Consider the following 24,588-nt stretch of genomic DNA (forward strand, 5'->3'; position numbering starts at 1 on the left):
CTCTTTGTCTCAGGTCTCTCTCCAGCCTAGTTTGCTGTCTGGTTCCACTTCTTTTTTCTTGAGCCCCTCCCTTCTATACCCTTGTGCACTATCCTGACTTCTCCTCCCGTCTGCTTACTTTGTGCCTCCCAATGCACAATGCAAACTACGGGTAGTGCTGCAGGGCCCACACCCTTTTACTTGCTTTACAGAGCAGCTCTGGAGCTGTTACAGTGCCCAGCTGCTGCAAGAAATCAGCTTGAATGCTTCAGGGGCTGGGGAATGGCCAACATGAGCCCCACACCGAAGGAGGGTGGGGGTGCTTAATGCGAACTAGGGGTCATCCAAGCACCACAAAAGGCTTCCATGCCCTGCACGCTCCTTTTCTCTTTTCATATGCAGACGAGGGTTGAAGCCAACTTTGACCCACTGCTTGGATGACATCACCATATTCAAATCCATCTGCTGCAGGCCATCCCCCAGGAATGCTTGCACTAGTTGTTGCATTTGGTTTGTTGTTTGGGGGTGCTTCAGTATTAGGCAGCCTTCTGCCACCCCATGTTCATCTGAAAATATGTGTTCTCCCTGCAGTTGTTGTCCCCAGATGAGAGTTCCCTTGTGCTGCCTCAGTTGAATCTCCTTTACTTGACAGAGATGTGCCTGAGCAGCGGCCCTCCCCAGCCCTATCCCAAATCATACTTATTTTGCATAGGAGATACTATTGTCATGAAGATTGTTCTCCCAGATTTTATTAAGTGATTTTATAAAAAACAGCTAGGAAGCACAATTTAGCAGTGGGTTGCAGAGAAAAAAATAACATTTTAAACCTACCGGTAAATTTTTTTTCTCGTAGTCCGTAGAGGATGATGGGGACTCCGTAAGGACCATGGGGGATAGACGGGCTCCGCAGCAGACATGGGCACTTTAAGAAAGACTTTAGATCTGGGTGTGCACTGGCTCCTCCCTCTATGCCCCTCCTCCATACCTCAGTTAGAGAAACTGTGCCCAGAGGAGACGGACAGTACGAGGAAAGGATTTTTGTTAATCCAAGGTCAAGATTCATACCAGCCACACCAATCACACCGTATAACTTGTGATATACTACCCAGTTAACAGTATGAAAACAACATAGCATCAGTCCAAGACCGATGAAAACTAACATATAACCCTTATGTAAGCAATAACTATATACAAGTCTTGCAGAAGTAGTCCGCACTTGGGACGGGCACCCAGCATCCTCTACGGACTACGAGAAAAAGATTTACCGGTAGGTTTAAAATCTTATTTTCTCTTACGTCCTAAAAGATGCTGGGGACTCCGTAAGGACCATGGGGATTATACCAAAGCTCCCAAACGGGCTCCTGCGGATGACTCTGCAGCACCGATTGAGCAAACAGGAGGTCCTCCTCAGCCAGGGTATCAAACTTATAGAACTTTGCAAAGGTGTTTGAACCCGACCAAGTAGCAGCTCGGCACAGCTGTAGTGCCGAGACCCCCGGGCAGCTGCCCAAGAAGAGCCCACCTTCCTAGTGGAATGGGCCTTGACTGAATTAGGCAACGGCAATCCCGCCATAGAATGCGCCTGCTGAATCGTGTTACAGATCCAGAGAGCAATAGTCTGATTTGAAGCAGGGGTGCCAATCTTGTTGGCTGCATACAGGACAAACAGTGCTTCTGTTTTTCTGACTCTAGCCGTTCTGGCCACGTAAATTTTCAAAGCCCTGACCACATCAAGGGACTCGGAATCCTCCAAGTCACGCGTAGCCACAGGCACCACAATAGGTTGGTTCATATGAAAGGATGAGTCCACTTTTAGCAGGAATTGAGGACGGGTCTGCAATTCCGCTCTATCCATATGGAAAACCAGATAGGGGATTTTATGTGATAAAGCTGCTAATTCCGACACTCGCCTAGCGGAAGCCAAGGCTAATAACATGACCACCTTCCAAGTGAGATATTTAAACTCCACCATTTTAAGTGGTTCAAACCATAACCTTAACACCACGTTAAGGTCCCAAGGGACCACCAGAGGTACAAAAGGAGGCTGAATATGCAGTACTCCCTTCACAAAAGTTTGTACTTACTTCAGGAAGATAGGCCAATTCCTTTTGAAAGAAAATGGATAAGGCCAAAATCTGAACCCTAATAGAGCCTAATTTTAGGCCCAAATTCACTCCAGTTTGTAGGAAGTGAAGGAAGTGGCCCAGGTGGAATTCTTACGTATGAGCATTCCTGGCCTCACACAAAGAAACATATTTTCGCCATATACAGTGATAATGTTTAGATGTCACGTCCTTCCTAGCCTTTATTAGCGTAGGAATGACCTCATCTGGAATACCCTTTTCCGCTAGGATCCGGCGTTCAACCGCCATGCCGTCAAACGCAGCCGCGGTAAGTCTTGGAACAGACAGGGCCCCTGTTGCAACAGGTCCTGTCTTAGAGGAAGTGGCCACGGATCTTCTGTGAGCATTTCCTGCAGATCTGGATACCAGGTCCTTCGCGGCCAATCTGGAACAATGAGAATTGTTCTTACTCCTCTTTTTCTTACTATTATCAACACCTTGGGTATGAGAGGTAAAGGAGGAAATACATAGACCGACCGGAACACCCACGGTGTCACTAGGGCGTCTACAGCTACTGCCCGAGGGTCTCTTGACCTGTTGCAATACCTCTGTAGCTTTTTGTTGAGGCGGGACGCCATCATGTCTATCTGGAACAGTCCCCACCGACTTGCAATCTGTGCGAAGACTTCCTGATGGAGTCCCCACTCTCCTGGATGTAGGTCGTGTCTGCTGAGGAAGTCTGCATCCCAGTTGTCCACTCCCGGAATGAACACTGCTGACAGTGCGCTTTGATAAAGCTAAATATTTATCTTATTTAAAACCCTTTGTGAGGTCTAAGAACACAGTACGCTATTTGCGTATGGAGTACCGTAAGGGTACGCTCGTTGCGTAACAATCGCTTAGCCGTGGTCGAGACGCTCAAGCGTCACGTTCGCTCACGGCCAAGAGATCACAGGCAGGCACGCTATTGGCTGCTGACTAACGTAATGGTTCGCTATAGCGTAACGGACGCTGTATCGGGAGCGGGCTGCTCGAGCGATACAGACGCTCACGAGAATACGCTGTTGGTATCGGGCACACTTATAGGTGAGCGACTACCGTAATGCTACGCTATCAGCGTAGCGGACGCTCGAGACCACGAGGAGATCACGAGCGGCGCCGACGCTCACAATGTTAAACCTTTATGTCTAAACCACAAACAATGTAATTTGCTGTAAAACCTTAGTGTAGAGATAGGGTGTAAATGCAACACTGTATAACCTTATTAACTCAAAAGCTGTTCGAGCGTCACCGACGCTCTGAGAATACTTAACACTATAAGAAATACACAAATACCGTGCTTAGGGTCCAACGCCTAATATATATATTATGAATGTTATACTTGCAAAAGAATTAATACAATACAAGTCATACACTACAATATAACATAGACTAACTAACCAGGTAACTACACAGTAAATACAATACAAGTACGTTTAAGAGAAAATGAGAGAAAGAGAAGAGAGAGAGAGAAAGATATGGCCCATAATAACAAGAAAAGACAATATGATTACGGAGAAAACTTACGCACAAAGGAAACGATCGCATGCGCCTCTGGACATCCAGCTCCCGATTTTCAGCAATGATAACCGATGAAGAGTGAGTGCTGGATGTGATCGGCCTGTCTATTTATGCCCCACACACAATACAATTCAATGGTCCCTACAATCTCATTGTTCATTGGACACAGGAATTTGTCTTCGCATTATAACAAAAGGTCATAGGTTGATTCATACAGGTGGGCTGTGACTATTTCCAACAGCTCAGGTGGGAGGGAAACTGGGTTTCCCGCCGCATGGATAAGTAAGTGCAAATACAGTAAATGTTCATAAACTTCTTATGTCCATAACTATTCGCACGAGCGATTGATCCGCTTCAAACCAACACCGGAATATTGCTAATTAAATACTCTTCCGATGGATACTAAACACCACTGTATTACTCCTGTCTGACCCTTCGTATCAAACAATGAGGGATCTCTCTGTCCAGGAACATACTACATTAACTAAACTTTCAGAATCTATCAAAGGGACCATAATCTACAAAATGCATTATATGGTGAAAATATGTAACGAAAGAGTCGCCCGCTAGACGCACACAATCTCTACCGTAAATGTGCATACCGTGCGCCTGCGGGTGCCCGCAACAGCGAGTATGCGCACGCACGGTAGAGCGCACGCATGCGCAGCAGGGACACATATGAGGTGCAAATATGGCAGTGTGCATCGTGATATTTTTCTGACTTTGACAGTCCACCCTTTGGCAGTCAACAATAACTGCCACTTCCTAAAACATTTCAAAAAGAGAAAAATATATGTCAGGGGTTAATACATTTACATGGTTGGGTAGGGGAGGAGAGGAGAAGGTAGGAAAAGGGTATGACCTAGTGAGATAGCAGAAGCATGTGTGTATGAATCCATGTTTGGGGGGTCATGTATCATCGTGCCGTACGTGTTTTAAATCAAGCTTTGAGGTATTGCGAAGTATACATTTGAATTCCTTCTTATCCCGTGGTACGGGTCTGTGGATGGGCTGTCAAACTTTACCGAGCTTTTTTCGGATTTTGGTTGTAACAAAAATGGGGAGCACATTTTAGTTGATGATACATGAATGGGGGAATATGTGATTGCTGATATCTGTGCCTGTATTCCCTATACTATGTGTGTAATTACCTGAAGGTTGTAGAGATGAAGAAAATACATAGTTACGGTAAATGCAGTGGTATTCTATGTCAGGTTAATGAACATTCGTCGATTGAGGTCTTGTTTGGTGTCTGTTGAATGCAGTCTTCTTTGTGCTTTTGCCCATAAGGTGCGAGCAAAAAGCTTTGTCAATGTCCATAGATTTACAAAAGTGTTGGGCTAGAGTAATTTTAAAATTTCTAGGGAAACTGGGGATCTATGGCATAGTTCATCAAAAATCTGTGTATAAGGTTGTCAAAACTTCTTCTTTAATCCATCTGTTGTCTGTATATCGGCTCATCAAATTCCTCGTCCAAGTGGGTCTTTTTACCTCAGAGGAAAACGGAAAAACAGGTGAAAGAAACGGACCGTAGAAATCGCATTACAATTTCCTCACTCCTTAAACTCATCACCCTGGTACTTCGTTTGCACTTCGTTAAAGCCTGACCGCATCTAAATATCAAGCCAATCGTTATGATAACACCTAAGATACATAGGAGAAACTTCCCTACATCCATTATAACTCCTTGAGCCCATTCTCCTAAACCGGAGAACCAATTTCGCGGGTTCAACCATGACACCCAACTAGTCAGCTCATTACTCACAGCAGCAAGGGTGAGATTGTGTCTCCTGCGAAATTCCCACTTCAATTGGAGAATATCGTCCATCTTTTGGTCTATGACCTCGACCGGGTCCTCGGTACTATTCGTTATATATGTGCAGCATTTCACGCCGTACTGCGTTGCCAGTGTGACACAATATCCACCTGTTACTGCTGTGAGATAATTGAGATTCATTCTATGCTGAACTAGTTCTGTTTTATAAGCTTGAAGTTCTCTTCCAGTATACCTAAACGTGTCATCATACATTTCTGTGATATTGTCTAACAAATTTGCGAGCGCAGATATGTATTTATAATTCAACACTCCTCTGGCGGTGCGAGTGAGGTCTAACGCAAGTAGAAACTGAATCCCGGTGGATTCATGGATCATGTCAGAGGCCGGGTGCTCTGTTCTTTCTATCAGGTGCCGTTTAACTACGTGCTCGTAATGGGTGTGAGTATAAGGAGTTTGGGCAACACGGTGTATGTCTTTCATTTTGGCATGTGATACAGTCATTACCTCAGGCAATACTTTTCCAATATAACACAATCCTTCAGAGTTTGGGGCAAGCCACTTATACGCCTTCCTCCCGCATATGAAATATGCATCATCGGGGAGAACATATGGGACGGAGTAGGACATAACCATATTACACATTTTCCATGTGAAATCTCCTAACCCTAATTCTCCCATCTGTCTAGTACACGTATCAGCTTGTACGATATGTGCACAGTATCCTGGTGATACCTCTCCAACTCTCGTAATCCTACTTCCTAGGGTATACCTATACCGGAAAGATTTTCCTCTACTGGCTATGTGGCGTATAAGCTCTGTATCTGTCGGCATTCTATCTGCTCTATATGAAAAGGTCATGGTTTGGTTACTCCATGACACTTCCCAATTTCCCGGCTTTCGGGGATTGGAAATGTTAAAACATATGAGGGATCTATCCACATGATATTGGTGGAGCTTCAAACTAGGAGGACTGGAGATATTAAACCTCCTGTCCACCGGTCTCCCACCACTTAGCTCAAGTACCTCCCCTATCGTTAAAGGAAATGGTACTAGTCCTGATTTGCTATGACCTTGAGGTACTTGAGAGCATACCCAACAATCTGTTTGATTTAACACGCTACCCACTAAGGAGTGATAGTCACTCAAGGGATGCCGGTCCATGTGGATATTAAAACTGGATTGGCATTTCTTAATGCACCCATCCTCGACTACGTTGTCACAGAGCCTACAGATACAGTTTTCTTCAGCTAACAATCCTTCACAATTCCTTCTATTGTCAATGCTATCGGATTGTTTTCTGATACTCGCCTTTGCTTGTTGATTATGTTGTTCTCGGAAAACTACGCCTCCATCTCTGTCATCAGAACCCATTCCAGAACCTCTCTCGACCTCCATGGTACTCTCGCCGGAACAGACTGCTCTGGTCAACATCATGGTCAACAGGAAAATCCGGATCACAGTCTCTTGGGGCAAGTCCATCTTATAGGAGGAAACGAAGAAGAATGAGAAGGGGGGGAAAATAATTTGAGGGAGAGGGGATGGGAAGTTGGAGAAAAAGAATAAAAGGGAACAGGGAATCGACAACTGCTTTTGATCTTGTGATTTTCAATGCTCAGGTGCCGCCTCAGTCCTCCTGGAACAGACACTCCAGTGATACAACGTCCTCTACCGTCTGTTCCTTATCACGGGACCTCTCTGGATCAGCAACCTTCTTACAATGGGACGAATGAACCCAAGTCTCTCTCTCGGCAACTTTCAATGCTGTAGTGCTAGTCAATAAGACTTGGTATGGTCCTTCCCATCTGTCAATAAGGCAACCTGAGCGTAGAAAATTTCGTATCATTACATACTCCCCAGGTTCAATGTCATGACAATTACTATCTGGTAAATCAGGAATCACCAACTTCAAATTATTATTTTGATTCCTTAGCTGTTTACTCATATTAACCAGGTACTTTACAGTCACTTCATTGTTACACTTCAAATCATCCTGAGGGTTAATCATAACATGCGGTTGTCGACCAAACAAGATTTCAAAAGGGGACAGATTAAGAGGGGACCTGGGAGTGGTTCTGATGCTGTACAGCACAATGGGTAAAGCTTCTGGCCATGTCAATCCTGTTTCTGCCATAACTTTGCTCAAATTATTTTTAATAGTGCTATTCACTCTTTCCACCTTCGCACTCGCCTGTGGACGGTATGGAGTGTGCAGCTTGCTATCAATTCCCATCAACTTACACATTCCTTGAAAGACATCACCTGTAAAATGGGTACCCCTATCACTTTCGATAATTCTAGGGATACCATATCTACATACAAATTCCTGCACAATTTTCTTAGCAGTAAACATAGCGGTATTTGTGGCCGCCGGGAATGCTTCAACCCAATTTGAGAACACATCTATACAAACAAGTACATATTTCAAATTTCGACAAGGGGGTAATTGAATGAAGTCAATCTGTATTGCCTGGAAAGGACCGCCTGCAGGTGGGATATGAGATGGTTCTGTTGGTATTGCCTTTCCGATATTCTTTCTCAAACAGGTAAGGCATGACATTGCTCTCTTACTTGCATGAGATGAAAATCCTGGGGCGCACCAATATGCTCTTACCAACTTGCACATTCCTTCCTTGCCCAGATGAGTCAGCCCGTGAGCTGCCTCAGCTAAACATGGAAGATATGCTCTGGGGGCCACCGGTTTACCTTGTCCATCCGTCCAGAGTCCTGAGGACTCCTGGCCATATCCCTTCGCCTTCCAGACTGCCTTTTCCTGTGTGGAACACAAATTTTGCATTTCACACAACTTCTGTGTGTTGATGGTATTAAATACCATCAGTTGTGTGGTGTCTGTCTGTCTGGGGGTACCAGCTGCTAACTTAGCTGCTTCGTCTGCTCGGCTGTTACCAAGTGATACTGGGTCCTGGCTATATGTGTGTGCTTTACACTTGATAACAGCCACTCTGTCGGGTTCCTGTATCGCTGTTAGAAGCCTTTTGATGTGAGCTGCATGCGCTACCGGTGTACCAGCTGCCGTCATGAAATTTCTGAGGCGCCATAGGGCTCCGAAATCATGGACTACCCCGAATGCGTATCTAGAGTCGGTGTAGATATTGGCTGATTTGCCCTTAGCCAATTCACATGCTCTGGTTAGGGCGACCAGTTCAGCAACCTGGGCTGAGTGAGGTGGGCCTAGCGGTTCCGCTTCTATGGTGCCTTGGTCATCTACGACTGCGTATCCAGTACACAAGTCTCCCGAGTCTGACTGTCTGTGACAACTACCGTCCGTGTAGAAAGTTAGATCTACATTTTCCAGCGGGTTGTCACTGATGTCAGGCCTTGCGGTAAAATTTTGGGTCAAATATTCCATACAATCATGTGTGTCCTCCTGTGTGTTAAATTCTCCTTCCCCACCACTCTCATCCTCCACCCTTTGTGCCTGTCCAGGCACACCTGGGAGATATGTTGCAGGATTTAATGCACTGCATCTCCTTATGGTGATGTTTACGGGGGCCATTAGTGCCAATTCCCATCTTGTAAACCGCGCTGATGAGACGTGCCTGGTTTGGGCAGAATTTAGCAAGGCTGACACTGCATGTGGTGTATGAATTGTGAGGTTGTGACCTAGCACTACATCTTCGCTTTTCGTTACTAGCAATGCTATCGCAGCGACGCTTCGCAAGCATGTGGGGAGGGATCGCGCTACCGTGTCTAGCTGAGCGCTGTAGTATGCTACTGGCCTGCTGGCATCACCGTGCTTTTGGGTTAAGACGCCTGCCGCGCAACCAGCACTTTCTGTTCCGTACAGCTCAAAGGGTTTCCCATAGTCTGGCATACCTAATGCTGGTGCCTGCGTTAGGCACTGTTTAAGTCTCTCAAATGCCATCTCGGACTCGTCTGTATGCGAAATCCGATCAGGTTTGTTTGAGGAGACCATCTCCTGCAGAGGTAACGCTAGAATGGAAAACCCTGGGATCCAGTTACGGCAATACCCACACATTCCTAAAAATGTTCTGATCTGTTGCTGGGTTTTTGGCAGAGTCATGTCTCTAATTGCTTGAATTCTATCAGTGGTCAGGTGTCTCAGTCCTTGTGTTAGACAGTGTCCCAAATATTTTACCTTAGTTTGGCATAATTGCAACTTGTCTTTGGAAACCTTGTGTCCTGTGTCTGAAAGATGAAACAGGAGCTGTTTCGTATCCTTCAGGGATGCTTCCAATGAATCAGAACACAGTAGTAGATCATCCACGTACTGTATTAATACTGATCCACTCTCTGGTTGGAAAGACTGTAAACAATCATGCAAAGCCTGGGAAAATATACTTGGACTGTCTATGAAACCTTGTGGTAATCGAGTCCATGTGTATTGGACTCCTCTGTATGTGAATGCAAACAAATATTGGCTGTCAGGGTGCAGAGGTACCGAAAAGAAAGCGGAGCAGAGGTCAATAACAGTGAAAAATTTCGCAGTGGGAGGGATTTGCATAAGGATGACAGCTGGATTTGGCACTACGGGGAACTGACTCTCAACTATTTTGTTGATCCCCCTTAGATCCTGCACTAGCCGGTAACCCCTCCCCCCACTCTTTTTCACAGGGAAGATGGGACTATTGGCAGTGCTGGACGTTCTTACCAGAATACCCTGTTGTAGCAAGCGCTCTATTACGGGATACACTCCTAACTCCACCTCTGGCTTCAGAGGGTACTGTGGGATTTTTGGAGCTATCCTACCATCTTTTACTTGTACAACTACAGGAGCTACGTTTGCCATTAATCCAGTGTCCTGTCCATCTTTAGTCCAAAGTGACTCTGGTATCTGGGATGTCATTTCTTCTACTTTGGATGGAGTCCTATTTGTCATAATGGTATGTGACATTAATTTTGATGGGGAGTCTAACATGTCTCGCACTTCCTGAGCGTGATTCTCAGGTATGTCCAAGAATACACCTTCAGGAGTACAATAAATGACGCACCCCATTTTACACAATAAGTCTCTTCCCAGGAGATTAGTCGGTGCCGATGCAGCCAGCAAAAAGGAATGCTTGGTATGTAAAGGCCCTACTGTAATCTCGGCTGGTTTGCTAACAGGGTAGTGCTGGACTACTCCCGTTACCCCTATGGCTGGAATTGTCTTACCAGTGGTTCTCATGCCCACTGTCGAATTTATCACTGATTTGGCCGCCCCTGTGTCTACAAGAAAGTTTAATGATTTACCAGCTACATTGATTGCAATTTCAGGTTCACTCCCAAGGCTTGCAATCAATTTTACTGGCTGCAGATTACAGGTATGGCTACACCCCTATTGGGTATGGTGACCTCCCTGAATCCCGCTGGCAGCAACTACTTGTGAAGGGGTTAAATGGGAACTGCCAGGAGTTTGCCAGTCTCTGTTCGGGGGGTATCTTTTTGTTTCTCCTGCATGTGGCTCATAACTCCGTCTCTGCGGACCTTGCTCCCAATGTCGTGTGTCGTGTCGTTGTCTAGGGGGTTGGTAAGATCTTTGCGAATTTTTCGCTCTACAGTCTCGTGCTATGTGTCCCTGTTTATGACAAAAATAACATGTTACCACATTTGACTTACCCACAGGGTTTGGTGATATAAACACAGGCTGTTTTGTGGTCAGGGCCTGTATACTTACTGACATTAACTTATCACCTTGCGACTCCCTGTGTCTGGTGATATTCCGGTCGTGATCAATAGCAGCCTCTCTCAAAGTAGCCACTGACAGACCTCGCCAACATGGTTGCGTGGTCTGTACCCTTGTCTTTAATGCTTCTTTTAAACCATCCATTAGCACAGATACTGCTACTTCTTGATGGTTTGCATTGGTCCTAATGTCCTCTATGCCAGTGTACTTTGCCATTTCTAATAATGCCCGGTGAAAATAATCAGCAGCTGTTTCTGTCTCTTTTTGTTTAATGGAAAAAATTCTATTCCATTTGGCTACAGCTGGGAAATACTCCTTTAACTGTAAATTTATTCTTTTTACGTTATCTTTGTTGTACACATCTGTAAGAGGTACATCCAGATCCAATCCACAGTCAGCTAAAAATTGAGCTGAGTCGACATTGGAGGGTAAACATGCCCTCAGCAATATCTGCCAGTCTTTGTTATTGGGCTCTAAAGTGTTTCCTAGGTCTCTGATGTATTTTTGGCTAGCAACTAAGTATTTTCTGGGGTCAGGGAATTCAGACACTATGGTCCTTAATTCCATTCTGGAAAATGGGATATACATGGCAATGTTCCTGATAGGAGTGACTCCTGATGTGTCAGTTTTCCCATTTGGAACAGCTATTACCCTAACAGGATTAAGTCTACTAACATCATTCTGTGTAGATTCTACAGCCTGTGGTGAAATGGTTTCAGCATAGTGTAAGGTGCCGTACTTACCCGTTGATACGACCTCACCTGTCCCTCCGCTAGGGGGCTTTGTTACTAATCTTATGGGTTGGGCCGTGCCTACTGTCGTTTCTGATATAGTGGCTGCTAGAGAGAGCGCCGATATTGTTGCCGATTCGTCCTCTTGATCACACTCCTGGGGAAAGTTCAAAACAGGGTACAACTTGCACGGGTTAATGCTTGCATTGGTTAACTTATTAACATTATCCTTAACATTTATACAGTTGCTAAGTGCCTGTTTGTTACCCCCTGATGCGTCATTCTCCGCAACCAATTTCTCTCCTGATATGTATGGTGGCGGCGGGGCCGTGGCTATCAGTTTCCTGATAGGGCCAGATCCCGCCGCCAGAGCCAATCCTCTCTGTATTTCACCCTCCTGTTGCCATAGCTGCAAATAATCATAATGTTGGATTCGTCTCTTTGTTGATTTAATGAGACATATCCTCCTCCTTAAATTCATTAACACTTCTGGGCTGAAGCTACCTACTCTTGGGAATTTCTCCCCGTCATGTACTGTCATTCTCTCCCATTCATCACATAAAATTTCTGTATGTAAACCATATTTTTCACACATTACATACCTTGCCGACCCGACTGGTCGGTTTACTGAATCAACCCGAACCGAGGTTGATCGCCCCCTTCCTGAACAACTGGCCCCCATAATTTGCAGGTGTTGCTTGCTCTACCTCTGACCTTTATCTCAGGGTCTTCTGCGAACCCTTACAAAAAACCAAAATATTAAAAGATAGGTTGACGGTGAAGTTTACCGAGCACCTCACTCACTCGCCCACGCCGACCAATACGCCCACACACTGATATAGCGCTGGCGTACTCGACCCAGGGCCCCTATGAACCTCTATTTACTGGAACATGCGAGAGATATCCGAAGAACACTTACTCTTTCCAGTAACTATTGGTTGTTGGACAATTCCTGAGTGACCAGCGAACTTCCCTTCAGAAAATAAAAAATTACACAAATAACGTCAGAATGTACAAATAGTTTTATGACCGGGTTTGTACACAAATGGTACTGGTCAGACTAACTTAATGCACACAATTACGTGCGGTACAATCGTTCAGCACATAAGCAACTAATCTTATGTACGGAGCGACCAGTGGAATCGACATTCAGCAGCTGCGAATTCCTTCAGCCTGAGCTTTTTATGGCCTATATGGGTGTCGCACCAACCCTTCTTGGTGTTGTGCCTTGTCTCTATAGCGGACTTCCTTGTCTGCTGTACTTGGACCTCCTGGTCTGTTATGCGACCTCCTGGTCTGACCTCCTGGTCTGTTACAGTATGACCTCCTGGTCTGCTACACTCTAATGCTCAAATTTTATGTTTAACCAGAGATGCCTCCCTAGCCACCACGTATGTCACTTACACGTATGTACTTCACGAGAACTCGATGATTTCTGTGGTTCAATCCCCAAAATTGTAAAAACAAACACTCACTCACCACATACACACTTTTGTTTCTATTTCTATTTCTGCGCAGAAATTTTTCTTTAGACCAGATGTGTTGTAAATTTGGAGAAGGATCTGTTAATTTAAATTTCGGATTTAAAATAGATTTGCGCTATTTATCGCCTGTTGCGCTATTTATCGCTTGTTGCGCTATTTATCGCCTGTTGCGATATTTATCGCTTATTGCGCTATTTATCGCTTATTGTGCTATTTAAAAATCAACACTATCGTGTGATTTATGTTACGAGGGCGTACCCAGACGCTCCGTTGCATAATTTACGCTGCGTGCGTCGGCCTTTGCGTACGCGAGTCTCAGCCTTTTGTTAGAGACACGTGTATACAAAACCAATGTCCACCGTAACACAACTAACACGTTTTATCAATGTAGATGATCCTCAGTCGTCTACCGTGCAACACACCAATCTCTCCTTTTACCTTTAGGTAGAGCTGCGTGTGTGCTTTACACTTTATCCCTTAACGCATTACTTTTACACTTTAACTATGAAATAGCGACAAATCTCTCTTAGCACGTTTTATCAATTATAAAATGGCAAACAGGAGAGTGATATATGAAAATACATGAATGAAAAAGAAATGCAGATATGCGTGTGTGCGTACGCAAGATAGAAATAAACAGTTTTAAAAGACACTAGTGTGTTGTTCTTACCTCCGGTTCCCGGATTCCTTCAGCACCCTTTACTAAGCGAAACAGACGCTTATCCCGTCAGCACTGCGAAGAATATGATCTCCCGCCCTTTGCTGATGGATAATGTCTGCTGAAATTACCTAGCAGAGATATGTGAAGGACAGGACGAGCCGCCAATTGATAAAGCTAAATATTTATCTTATTTAAAACCCTTTGTGAGGTCTAAGAACACTGTACGCTATTTGCGTATGGAGTACCGTAAGGGTACGCTCGTTGCGTAACAATCGCTTAGCCGTGGTCGAGACGCTCAAGCGTCACGTTCGCTCACGGCCAAGAGATCACAGGCAGGCACGCTATTGGCTGCTGACTAACGTAATGGTTCGCTATAGCGTAACGGACGCTGTATCGGGAGCGGGCTGCTCAAGCGATACAGACGCTCACGAGAATACGCTGTTGGTATCGGGCACACTTATAGGTGAGCGACTACCGTAATGCTACGCTATCAGCGTAGCGGACGCTCGAGACCACGAGGAGATCACGAGCGGCGCCGACGCTCACAATGTTAAACCTTTATGTCTAAACCACAAACAATGTAATTTGCTGTAAAACCTTAGTGTAGAGATAGGGTGTAAATGCAACACTGTATAACCTTATTAACTCAAAAGCTGTTCGAGCGTCACCGACGCTCTGAGAATACTTAACACTATAAGAAATACACAAATACCGTGCTTAGGGTCCAACGCCTAATATATATATTATGAATGTTATACTTGCAAAAGAATTAATACAATACAAGTCATACACTACAATATAACATAGACTAACTAACCAGGTAACTACACAGTAAATACAATACAAGTACGTTTAAGAGAAAATGAGAGAAAGAGAAGAGAGAGAGAGAAAGATATGGCCCATAATAACAAGAAAAGACAATATGATTACGGAGAAAACTTACGCACAAAGGAAACGATCGCATGCGCCTCTGGACATCCAGCTCCCGATTTTCAGCAATGATAACCGATGAAGAGTGAGTGCTGGATGTGATCGGCCTGTCTATTTATGCCCCACACACAATACAATTCAATGGTCCCTACAATCTCATTGTTCATTGGACACAGGAATTCGTCTTCGCATTATAACAAAAGGTCATAGGTTGATTCATACAGGTGGGCTGTGACTATTTCCAACAGCTCAGGTGGGAGGGAAACTGGGTTTCCCGCCGCATGGATAAGTAAGTGCAAATACAGTAAATGTTCATAAACTTCTTATGTCCATAACTATTCGCACGAGCGATTGATCCGCTTCAAACCAACACCGGAATATTGCTAATTAAATACTCTTCCGATGGATACTAAACACCACTGTATTACTCCTGTCTGACCCTTCGTATCAAACAATGAGGGATCTCTCTGTCCAGGAACATACTACATTAACTAAACTTTCAGAATCTATCAAAGGGACCATAATCTACAAAATGCATTATATGGTGAAAATATGTAACGAAAGAGTCGCCCGCTAGACGCACACAATCTCTACCGTAAATGCGCATACCGTGCGCCTGCGGGTGCCCGCAACAGCGAGTATGCGCACGCACGGGAGAGCGCACGCATGCGCAGCAGGGACACATATGAGGTGCAAATATGGCAGTGTGCATCGTGATATTTTTCTGACTTTGACAGCTTACATGATTCTCCGCCCAGCGAAGAATTCTGGTGGCTTCCGCCATCGCCACTCTGCTCCTTGTGCCGCCTTGGCGGTTTACATGAACTAGTGCGGTGACGTTGTCTGACTGGATCAGAACTGGTTGGTCGCGAAGTAAGGTCTCCGCTTGACATAGGGCGTTGTATATGGCCCTTAGCTCCAGGATGTTGATGTGAAGACAAGTCTCCTGACTTGACCAAAGACCTTGGAAATTTCTTCCCTGTGTGGCTGCTCCCCAACCTCGGAGGCTCGCGTTCGTGGTCACCAGGATCCAGTCCTGAATGCCGAACTTGCGGCCCTCTAGAAGGTGAGCACTCTGCAGCCACCACAGGAGAGATACCCTGGCCCTGGGGGACAGGGTGATCAACTGATGAATCTGTAGATGTGACCCGGACCACTTGTCCAGTAGGTCCCATTGCAAGATCCTCGCATGGAACCTGCCGAAGGGAATGGCCTCGTATGATGCCACCATCATTCCCAGGACTCGAGTGCAGTGATGCACTGACACCTGTTTTGGTTTCAATAGGTTCCTGACCAGAGTCATGAGTTCCTGGGCCTTTTCTATCGGAAGATAAACCCTTTTCTGGTCCGTATCCAGAATAATGCCCAAGCAAAGTCAGACGAGTCGTAGGAACCAACTGCGACTTCGGGATATTGAGAATCCAGCCGTGTTGCTGTAACACCTTCAGTGAAAGTTATACGCTGTTCAGCAACTGCTCTCTTGATCTCGCTTTTATGAGGAGATCGTTCAAGTACGGGATAATTGTGACACCTTGCTTTCGCAGGAGCACCATAATTTCCGTCATTACCTTGGTGAAAATTCTCGGAGAAAATTCTGGAGAGACCAAACGGCAACGTCTGAAATTGGTAATGACAATACTGTACCGCAAATCTTAGGTACGCCTGATGAGGTGGATAAATGAGTACATGAAGGTATGCATCCTTTATGTCCAGAGATATCATAAAATCCCCCCCTTCTAGGCTGGCGATGACCGCTCTTAGCGATTCCATCTTGAACTTGAACCTTTTCAAGTATAGGTTCAGGGATTTTAAATTTAATATGGGTCTGACCAAACCGTCCGGTTTTGGGACTACAAACAGGGTCGAATAATTTCCATTTCCTTGTTGAAGCAGGGGAACCTTGACCACCACCTGTTGAAGATACAATTTGTGAATTGCATTTAACACTATCTCCCTTTCCTGGGGAGAAGATGGTAGGGCCGATTTGAAAAACCGGCGAGGAGGCACCTCTTCGAATTTCAGCTTGTAACCCTGAGAAACAATTTCTATTGCCTAGGGATCCACCTGCGAATGAACCCAGATGTGGCTGAAAACTCGAAGACGTGCCCCCAACTGGGCGGACTCCTTTAGCGGAGCCCCAGCGTCATGCGGTGGATTTTGTAGAGGCCGGGGAGGACTTCTGTTCCTGGGAACTAGCTGTGTTGTGCAGCTTCTTCCCTCTGCCCTTACCTCTGGCAAGAAAGGACACACCTCGTACTTTCTTGTTTCTCTGTGATCGAAAGGACTGCATTTGATAATGTGGTGCTTTCTTAGGCTGTGAGGGAATATAAGGCAAAAAATTTGATTTACCAGCTGTAGCTGTGGAGACTAGGTCCGAGAGACCTTCCCCAAACAATTCCTCACCCCTGTAAGGTAAAACCTCCATATACCTTTTTGAGTCGGCATCACCTGTCCATTGCCGGGTCCATAGGACTCGTCTAGCAGAAATTGACATAGCGTTTATTCTAGAACCCAGTAGACTAATGTCACTTTGAGCATCTCTTATATATAGGACAGCATCTTTTATATGCCCTATGGTCAATAACATAGCATCCTTATCTAGGGTCTCAATCTCTGCTGATAAGGTATCTGTCCATGCTGCCACCGCGCTACAACCCCGGCCGACGCAATTGCCGGTCTGAGTAAGGTACCAGAATGTGTGTAAATGGACTTTAGGGTAACCTCCTGCTTGCGGTCAGCATGGTCCCTGATGGTAGCCGTATCCTGGGATGGCAGCGCTACCTTTTTGGATAAGCGTGTCAATGCTTTATCCACTCTAGGGGAGGATTCCCACCGTATCCTGTCCATTGGCGGGAAAGGATACGCCATAAGAATCCTTTTGGGAATCTGCAGCTTTTTGTCTGGAGATTCCCAAGCTTTTTCACATAATTCGTTCAACTCATGTGAGGGGGGAAAGGTTATCTCAGGTTTCTTTCCCTTATAGATGTGTACCCTCGTGTCAGGGACAGGGGACTCTGTGATGTGCAAAACATCTTTTATTGCAATAATCATATATCGAATACATTTAGCCAATTTTGGCTGTAACTTTGCATCATCGTAGTCGACACTGGAGTCAGAATCCGTGTCGGTATCTGTGTCAACTATTTGGGATAGTGGGCGCTTTTGAGACCCCGAAGGTCCCTGCGACATAGGGACAGGCATGGGTTGACTCCCTGACTGTTCCCTAGCTTCAGCTTTGTCTAATCTCTTGTGTAATAAGTTTACATTAGCACTTAAAACATTTCACATATCCATTCAGTCAGGTGTCGGCGTTGTCGATGGAGACACCACATTAATTTGCTCCTGCTCCTCTCTAGGAGAGCCTTCTACCTCAGACATGTCGACACACGTGTACCGACACACCATACACTCAGGGAATCCTCTTATCTGAGGACAGTTCCCCAACAAGGCCCTTTGGAGAGACAGAGAGAGAGAGTATGCCAGCACACACCCCAGCGCTATATGACCCAGGAAAAAAACACAATAATTTTATGTTTACCCAGTAGCGCTGTATTTCCATATATATATGCGCCTAATTATGTGCCCCCCTCTTCTTTAAGACCCTCTTTCTACCGTGGTATAAGCAGGGGAGAGTCCGTGGAGCTTCCCCTCAGCGGTGCTGTGGAGAAAATGGTGCTGGTGAGTGCTGAGGGAGAAGCACCACCCCCTCAGCGACGGGCTTCTGTCCCGCTCAAATATAGTAAAAAAATGGCGGGGGCTCTTATATATATATATACAGTGCCTAGCTGCATATATATTTATTTTGCCAAAGAGAGGTCTATATTGCTGCCCAGGGCGTCCCCCCTGAGCCCTTCACCCTTACACTGACTGCCGTGTGTGAGGTGTATGGGAGCAATGGAGCACAGCTTTACTGCTGTGCGTTACCTCAGTGAAGATCATGAAGTCTTCCGCCGCCTCTGAAGTCTTCTTTTCTTCTCATACTCACCCGGCTTCTATCTTCCGGCTCTGCGAGGGGGACGGCGGCGCGGCTCTGGGACGGACGGCGAGGGTGAGACCTGCGTACCGATCCCTCTGGAGCTAATGCTGTACAGTAGCCTAAGAAGCAGAGCCTATCAACTCACAGAAGTAGGTGTGCATCTCTCCCCTCCGCCCCTCGATGCAGGGAGTCTGTTGCCAGCAGGCTCCCTGAAAATAAAAAAATCTAACAAATATACTTTCTGTCAGGAAACTCAGGAGAGCTCCCTGAAAAGCACCCAGTCTCCTCTGGGCACAGTAGTAAACTGAGGTCTGGAGGAGGGGCATAGAGGGAGGAGCCAGTGCACACCCAGATCTAAAGTCTTTCTTTAAGTGCCCATGTCTCCTGCGGAGCCCGTCTATCCCCCATGGTCCTTACGGAGTCCCCAGCATCCTCTAGGACGTAAGAGAAAAATTATGCTGGCAGAAAAATCCAATTGAGTGATTAAACAGCTCCAGAGCTGCTCTGTAAGGCAAGTAAAAGGGTGTGGGCCCTGCAGCACTACCTGTAGTTTGCATTGTGCATTGGAAGCCTAGTTTGCTGTCTGTTTCCACTTCTTTTTTCTTGAGCCCCTCCCGTCTATACCCTTGTGCACTATCCTGACTTCTCCTCCCGTCTGCTTACTTTGTGCCTTCCAATGCACAATGCAAACTACAGGTAGTGCTGCAGGGCCCACACCCTTTTACTTGCCTTACAGAGCAGCTCTTGAGCTGTTACAGTGCCCAGCTGCTGCAAGAAATCAGCGTGAATGCTTCAGGGGCTGGGGCATGGCCAACATGAGCCCCACACCGAAGGAGGGTGGGGGTGTTTAATGCGAACTAGGGGTCTCGCACAATGCGAACTACAGGTAGTGCTGCAGGGCCCACACCCTTTTACTTGCCTTACAGAGCAGCTCTGGAGCTGTTACAGTGCCCAGCTGCTGCAAGAAATCAGCTTGAATGCTTCAGGGGCTGGGGCATAGCCAACATGAGCCCCACACCGACGGAGGGTGGAGGTGTTTAATGCAAACTAGGGGTCATCCAAGTGCCGCAAAAGGCCGCCATGCCCTGCACGCCCCTTTTCTCTTTTCATATGCAGACGAGGGTTGAAGCCAACTTTGACCCACTGCTTGGATGACATCGCCATATGCAAATCCATCTGCTGCAGGCCTTCCCCCAGGAATGCTTGCACTAGTTGTTGCATTTGGTTTGTTGTTTGGGGGTGCTTCAGTATTAGGCAGCCTTCTGCCCTCCCATGTTCATCTGAAAATATGTGTTCTCCCTGCAGTTGTTGTCCCCAGATGAGAGTTCCCTTGTGCTGCCTCAGTTGAATCTCCTTTACTTGACAGAGATGTGCCTGAGCAGCGGCCCTCCCCAGCCCTATCCCAAATCATACTTATTTTGCATAGGAGATACCATGGTCATGAAGACTGTTCTCCCAGGGTGCGGTTCATTCATTGCATTCTGGGTATGCTGACCCCTGTGATTTCCCCAAATGTGGGAAACTCGACTGCATTATCTAATGCGAACTAGGGGTCATCCAAGCACCGCAAAAGGCCGCCATGCCCTGCATACCCCTTTTCTCTTTTCATAAGCAGACGAGGTTTGAAGCCAACTTTGACCCACTGCTTGGATGACATCACTTGCTGCCTTTCCAATGAAGCAAGTTTAATTTAATAATAGGTGAAAAACCATCCCTACAAAGGTGTTAATCAGATACTTGGCTTTGTGGACACTTTTCAGAGCACAAATTTGTTAGCATAAAAATAAAGCCAGATAATGAAGAGCTGTTTAATCACTCAATTGGATTTTTCTGCCAGCATATTTCTTTTTCTCTGCAACCCACTGCTAAATTGTGCTTCGTGGCTGTTTTTTTTATAAAATCACTTAATCAAATCTAACTCTGATTACATCAGAGAAGGCCAGGTACCCTACACCATAAGAGGTGGTTTGAAATTTTTACTTGTCTACTTAAAGATCACCAAAATCTGATAACGAGGTCAATTACGTCCCTAGGTGGGATTGAACCACCAACCTTTTGGTTAACAACTGAACACGCTAACTGTTTGCGCCTCAGAGACACTTTGCAAAAGTACATACTGACAAAGGTTAATAAGCATTCATCTAGAACGTTTCCTAGAAAAACTTTAAAAAGTCAATAATCTGGAGAGTTTTTGTAAGATGTTCCTTCCATCAACCAATGAAGAAACACATTGGTACTTTCCCATGATGAGTGAGTGCTTCAGGATCTCTTGCACTTACATGTGCAGCAAAGGACTACAATGGAAGCATGCTGGGCCTATAACCCAGAGGTAGGCAGATTGCAACTGTCCTCTGCTATATGCATTTTTTTTGTTAATTAAAGTAATCCAAAACTGGGATTGATATTTTGGCTCTTTTATTTTTACTTAAAGTACAATAACTTTTACTGTTTTAATTTGTTTTAATAATATATTGACAGTATTGTTTTCTTTCAAAAATCCACTTAATTTTCTTTACCCTATTATTAAAATGGTAATTGACAAAAACAAACTACATTGTCACCAGAAGAGCAATACAAAATGTACAAGTGATATATTAAAATCATCTTTTCAGCTTGAATTTCAATGATGCATTGAGGTAACGATTTTGTGAGAAACATCTTCACCCTTAAATAAAGATTTTCTTAATTCCCTACCTGTGTGCTAATTAGATATCACCTTGTTTTCACATTAAACAGACTTTCACATGAGAAAGCAGCAAGGATGCAGTGGCGTTAATGTTTCCTGGTGTCAACCTGTATTATTTCAGTAGACATTGAAATGAGGATGCATCTTGCTGCCTTTCCAATGAAGCAAGTTTAATTTAGTAATAGGTTAAAAACCATCCCTACAAAGGTGTTAATCAGAGACTTGGCTTTGTGGACACTTTTCAGAGAACAAATTTGTTAGCATAAAAATAAAGCCAGAAAATGAAGAGCTGTTTAATCACTCAATTGGATTTTTCTGCCAGCATTTTTCTTTTTCTCTGCAACCCACTGCTAAATTGTGCTTCCTAGCTGTTTTTTTTATAAAATCACTTTATCAAATCTAACTCTGATTACATCAGAGAAGGCCAGGTACCCTACACCATAAGAGGGGGTTTGAAATTTTGACTTGTCTACTTAAAGATCACCGAAATCTGATAACAAGGTCAATTACGTCCCTGGGTGGGATTGAACCACCAACCTTTTGGTTAATAGCCTTATACACTAACTGATTGCGCCACAGCGACACTTTTCAAAAGTACATACTGACAAAGGCTAATAAGCATTCATCTAGAACGTTTCCTAGAAACATTTTAAAAAGTCAATAATGTGGAGAGTTTTTGTAAGATGTTTCTTCCATCAACCAATGAAGAAACACATTGGTACTTTCCTATGATATGTGAGTGCTTCAGGATCTCATGCACTTACATGTGCAGCAGAGTACTGTAATGGAAGCATGCTGGGTCCATAACCCAGAGGTAGGCAGATTGAAACTATCCTCTGCTATATGCATTGTTTTTATTAATTAAAGTAATCCAAAACTGGGATTGATATTTTTGCTCTTTTATTTTTACTTAAAGTACAATAACTTTTACCATTTTAATTTGTTTTAATAGTATATTGACAGTATTGTTTTCTTTCAAAAATCCAATTAATTTTCTTTACCCGATTATTAAAATGGTAATTGACAAAAACAATCTACATTGTCACCAGAAGAGCAGTACAAAATGTACAAGTGATATATTAAAATCATCTTTCCAGCTTGAATTTCAATGATGCCTTGGTGCAACAATTTTGTGAGAAACATCTTCACCCATAAAGAAAGATTTTCTTAATTCCTTACCTGTGTGCTGATTAGATATCACCTTGTTTTCACATTAAACAGACTTCCCCATGAGGAAGCAGCAAGGATGCAGTGACGTTTATGTTTCCTGGTGTCAACCTGTATTATTTCAGTAGACATTGAAATGAGGATGCATCTTGCTACCTTTCCAATGAAGCAAGTTTAATTCAGTAATAGGTGAAAAACCATTCCTACAAAGGTGTTAATCAGAGACTTGGCTTTGTGGACACTTTTCAGAGAGCAAATTTGTTAGCATAAACATAAAATCAGAAAATGAAGAGCTGTTTAATCACTCAATTGGACTTTTCTGCCAGCATAATTTTTTTTCTCTGCAACCCACTGCTAAATTGTGCTTCCTAGCTGTTTTTTATAAAATCACTTAATCAAATCTAATTCTGATTACATCAGAGAAGGCCGGGTACCCTACACCATAAGAGGGGGTTTGAAATTTTGACTTGTCTACTTAAAGATCACCAAAATCTGATAACAAGGTCTATTACGTCCCTGGGTGGGATTGAATCACCAACCTTTAGGTTAATAGCCATACACACTAACTGATTGCGCCACAGCGACACTTCGCAAAAGTACATACTGACAAAGGCTAATAAGCATTCATCTAGAACGTTTCCTAGAAAAACTTTAAAAAGTCAATAATCTGGAGAATTTTTGTAAGAAACACATTGGTACATTCCCATGATGAGTGAGTGCTTCAGGATCTCTTGCACTTACATGGGCTATTAACCAAAAGGTTCCCACCCAGTGATGTAATTGACCTTGTGATCAGATTTTGGTGATCTTTAAGTAGACAAGTCAAAATTTCAAACCCCCTCTTATGGTGTAGGGTACCTGGCCTTCTCTGACGTAATCAGAGTTAGATTTAATTAAGGTGCACAAGGGCATAGAAGGGAGCGGTTTAAGAAAAGAGAAGTGGAAACAGACAGCAAACTAGGCTGGAGAGAGACCTGAGACAAAGAGATCTGAATTATACGAGAGCCGACCAGGGGAAACACAAATTATGCAGTCAAGTTTCCCACATTTGGGGAAATCGCAGGAGCAGCACACCCAGATTGCAATGGGTGAGCCTTTCCCTGGGAGAAGCACCTTCCTGATCATAGTATCTCACCTGGCAGGTAAGTAGGAGTTGGGCTAGTGCTGGGGAGGGTCGCTGCTCGGGTACCCCCCTGTCAAGTGAAGGAGATCCAACTGAGGCAGCACAAGGGAACTCTCGAAAGAAGAACAAGGCTAGAGGAAGATCTGAGACAAAGAAATCTGACTTTTACCAGAGCTGACCAGAGGAAAGCACAAACACAGTACCCCACTACCACCAGGAAACATTAACGCCACTGCATCCTTGCTGCTTTCTCATGTGGAAGTCTATTTAATGTGAAAACAAGGTGATATCTAATTAGCACACAGAAAAGAAAATTAAGTGAATTTTTGAAAGAAAACAATACTGTCAATATACTATTAAAACAAATTAAAATGGTAAAAGTTATTGTACTTTAAGTAAAAATAAAAGAGCAAAAATATCAATCCCAGTTTTGGATTACTTTAATTAACAAAAAAAATGCATATAGCAGAGGATAGTTTCAATCTTTCTACCTCTGGGTTATGGGCCCAGCATGCTTCCATTGCAGTACTCTGCTGCACATGTAAGTGCAAGAGATCCTGAAGCACTCACTCATCATGGGAAAGTACCAATGTGTTTCTTCATTGGTTGATGGCAGAAACATCTTACAAAAACACTCCAGATTATTGACTTTTTAAAGTTTTTCTAGGAAACGTTCTAGATGATTGTTTATTAGCCTTTGTCAGTATGTAATTTTGCAAAGTGTCGCTGTGGCGCAATCAGTTAGTGTGTATGGCTATTAACCAAAAGGTTGGTGGTTCAATCCCACCCAGGGATGTAATTGACTTT

The 24,588-nt window shown here is 44.4% G+C and overlaps 1 non-coding gene and 1 pseudogene across 1 annotated transcript; one reads left to right on the plus strand and one right to left on the minus strand.

The window, feature by feature from the left end:
- The first annotated feature begins 20,214 nt into the window (after positions 1 to 20,214).
- Positions 20,215 to 20,393, plus strand: LOC135046272 (U1 spliceosomal RNA; annotated as a pseudogene).
- A 3,252-nt stretch (positions 20,394 to 23,645) lies between these two features.
- On the minus strand, positions 23,646 to 23,808 carry LOC135046262 (U1 spliceosomal RNA). The gene has a single exon (XR_010238589.1). It is a non-coding gene; the product is annotated as a U1 spliceosomal RNA (small nuclear RNA).
- Positions 23,809 to 24,588: the final 780 nt, after the last annotated feature.

Source organism: Pseudophryne corroboree, unplaced genomic scaffold (genome assembly GCF_028390025.1).
Source record: "Pseudophryne corroboree isolate aPseCor3 unplaced genomic scaffold, aPseCor3.hap2 scaffold_923, whole genome shotgun sequence".
NCBI lineage: Eukaryota > Metazoa > Chordata > Amphibia > Anura > Myobatrachidae > Pseudophryne > Pseudophryne corroboree.